Source organism: Schistocerca nitens, chromosome 7 (genome assembly GCF_023898315.1).
Source record: "Schistocerca nitens isolate TAMUIC-IGC-003100 chromosome 7, iqSchNite1.1, whole genome shotgun sequence".
Lineage (NCBI taxonomy): Eukaryota > Metazoa > Arthropoda > Insecta > Orthoptera > Acrididae > Schistocerca > Schistocerca nitens.
This window is the reverse complement of record NC_064620.1, coordinates 306,895,053-306,898,351: the sequence shown is the minus strand read 5'-3', so window position 1 is coordinate 306,898,351 and position 3,299 is coordinate 306,895,053. Positions and strand designations below refer to the sequence as shown.

At 57.1% G+C, this 3,299-nt stretch overlaps 1 non-coding gene across 1 annotated transcript in view; it reads right to left on the bottom strand.

The window, feature by feature from the left end:
* Positions 1 to 1,185, bottom strand: part of LOC126196911 (small subunit ribosomal RNA) — a 1,909-nt gene extending 724 nt beyond the window's left edge. Inside the window, exon 1 of the ribosomal RNA XR_007539337.1 lies at positions 1 to 1,185. This exon is cut by the window's left edge and continues 724 nt beyond it. This is a non-coding gene — a ribosomal RNA (small subunit ribosomal RNA).
* Positions 1,186 to 3,299: the final 2,114 nt, after the last annotated feature.

The window sequence follows — 3,299 nt, the reverse complement described above, 5'->3', positions numbered from 1 at the left end:
TTCCCGGAGGCTGCCCGCCGAGTCATCGGAGGAACTGCGGCGGATCGCTGGCTGGCATCGTTTATGGTTAGAACTAGGGCGGTATCTGATCGCCTTCGAACCTCTAACTTTCGTTCTTGATTAATGAAAACATACTTGGCAAATGCTTTCGCTTCTGTTCGTCTTGCGACGATCCAAGAATTTCACCTCTAACGTCGCAATACGAATGCCCCCGCCTGTCCCTATTAATCATTACCTCGGGTTCCGAAAACCAACAAAATAGAACCGAGGTCCTATTCCATTATTCCATGCACACAGTATTCAGGCGGGCTTGCCTGCTTTAAGCACTCTAATTTGTTCAAAGTAAACGTGCCGGCCCACCGAGACACTCAATAAAGAGCACCCTGGTAGGATTTCAACGGGGTCCGCCTCGGGACGCACGAGCACGCACGAGGCGGTCGCACGCCTTCGGCTCGCCCCACCGGCAGGACGTCCCACGATACATGCCAGTTAAACACCGACGGGCGGTGAACCAACAGCGTGGGACACAAATCCAACTACGAGCTTTTTAACCGCAACAACTTTAATATACGCTATTGGAGCTGGAATTACCGCGGCTGCTGGCACCAGACTTGCCCTCCAATAGATACTCGTTAAAGGATTTAAAGTGTACTCATTCCGATTACGGGGCCTCGGATGAGTCCCGTATCGTTATTTTTCGTCACTACCTCCCCGTGCCGGGAGTGGGTAATTTGCGCGCCTGCTGCCTTCCTTGGATGTGGTAGCCGTTTCTCAGGCTCCCTCTCCGGAATCGAACCCTGATTCCCCGTTACCCGTTACAACCATGGTAGGCGCAGAACCTACCATCGACAGTTGATAAGGCAGACATTTGAAAGATGCGTCGCCGGTACGAAGACCGTGCGATCAGCCCAAAGTTATTCAGAGTCACCAAGGCAAACGGACCGGACGAGCCGACCGATTGGTTTTGATCTAATAAAAGCGTCCCTTCCATCTCTGGTCGGGACTCTGTTTGCATGTATTAGCTCTAGAATTACCACAGTTATCCAAGTAACGTGGGTACGATCTAAGGAACCATAACTGATTTAATGAGCCATTCGCGGTTTCACCTTAATGCGGCTTGTACTGAGACATGCATGGCTTAATCTTTGAGACAAGCATATGACTACTGGCAGGATCAACCAGGGAGCTGCGTCAACTAGAGCTGAGCAGCCGGCCGCCCGGGAGTGTGTCCCGGGGGCTCCGCGCGAACACGCAAGCGTCCGCTCAATTATTCTGCAAACAGGAGGAGGCTGGGCTCCCCTGCACGATACACCTCGAAACCCTCTCAGGTCCCGGCGGCGCGCAGCGCCGTCCTAAGTACTTGGTCGGGTTCGAGAGAGGCGCAATCGCCCGGAGATAGGCGAGTAGACGCTTTCAGTGCGACCACCCGTGCTCCCAACTGAGCTTGCCGCTGCCGACAGAGGCCCGGGAGCGTGCTGTCGTGGTGTTGCCGGCGGGAGACAACACGCGGCCACAAACAGTGACCGGGCAGCTCCAACGCCAGCGCCACAGAGGGGCAGAGCCCCACTTGGGTGCCAAAGCGAACTCTCCCAGCACAGCGCACGCGCCAACACATCCGCACAGCTGCGATACAAACCACCTGCGAGAACCGCGGGGGCGACCGAGCAGCAGACGGCGTCGCGGCGCCGAGTGCCGGGCGGCGGCGCATCCTCAACGCACACAGTCCTCAATCGGACCAGCACACTGCAGATGTCCACCGCGCTTCGCACCGGGCCCGGGAGGACCCACTTTGGCCGCACGGCGCCGCGCGCTGGGTGCGCCGGCACGCAGATGCGCCGCCTGCCGCCTCCGTCAGCCGGCGCGCCTGCCACTGGGCGCCCCCACCAGCCGGCTGCCGCGCGTGCGCCCACGCAGCGCGCGGCCAGCACGCCGGGCGCCCCCCCCTCACCGGCCGGGGACGGTCCCACCCAGCCACCGCCGCGTATCGCTTCATACCCACATGCCCACTCACGTTCGTGGGTATGACGGGTGTCGCTGAAGCAACCGGTTAATACCTGTACCGATCGTCGATATCAACGATTCACCTCCAGCGCGAACAACCGCGCAACAACGGATTTCCAGTTCATTTGCGTAACTTGGGCAGCAAACGTAGACATCCATCTACATTTGCGACTTCTACGAGTCTTGCATGCCTGGATGTTGTGTGTCACGACGCACTCCATCAGCATACATACACGCTGCGACGTGTGCACGAAAGAACACGTGGAAGGTGGCCAGCGTACGTATGCGAATGCCATTGCACAGCTGCGAAGCGCATTCAACACGCGAACTCCTGACCGACGAGCTAGAGGTGACAGGAGGGGAGGGGGGGGGGGGGGGGCGGGGGCGATATACGTCCTATTGCAGTACACAATACAGTGGATAGCGGGACCATGTGGAAAGTAAGCAACACTCGCAAGATGTGAGGGTACGCACCGTAAAATGAATCAATACGCAGAACACCACAGTGTGCGCGAAGTGAACTATGTTGAGATGGTTGCAATTAGGCAACGCTACACGAATTCCTAGATTCATATAACTAACAATTACAGGGCAGGTTAAGGCGCAACGTGGGTTAGGTTAGGGCGCAACGTGGGTTAGGTTAGGGCGCAACGTGGGTTAGGTTTGGGCGCAACGTGGGTTAGGTTAGGGCGCAACGTGGGTTAGGTTAGGGCGCAACGTGGGTTAGGTTAGGGCCCAACGTAGGTTAGGTTAGGGCGCAACGTAGGTTAGGTTAGGGCGCAACGTAGGTTAGGTTAGGGCGCAACGTAGGTTAGGTTAGGGCGCAACGTAGGTTAGGTTAGGGCGCAACGTAGGTTAGGTTAGGGCGCAACGTAGGTTAGGTTAGGGCGCAACGTGGGTTAGGTTAGGGCGCAACGTGGGTTAGGTTTGGGCGCAACGTGGGTTAGGTTAGGGCGCAACGTGGGTTAGGTTAGGGCGCAACGTGGGTTAGGTTAGGGCCCAACGTAGGTTAGGTTAGGGCGCAACGTAGGTTAGGTTAGGGCGCAACGTAGGTTAGGTTAGGGCGCAACGTAGGTTAGGTTAGGGCGCAACGTAGGTTAGGTTAGGGCGCAACGTAGGTTAGGTTAGGGCGCAACGTAGGTTAGGTTAGGGCGCAACGTGGGTTAGGTTAGGGCGCAACGTGGGTTAGGTTAAGGCGCAACGTGGGTTAGGTTAGGGCGCAACGTGGGTTAGGTTAGGGCGCAACTTGGGTTAGGTTAAGGCGCAACTTGGGTTAGGTTAAGGCGCAACTTGGGTTA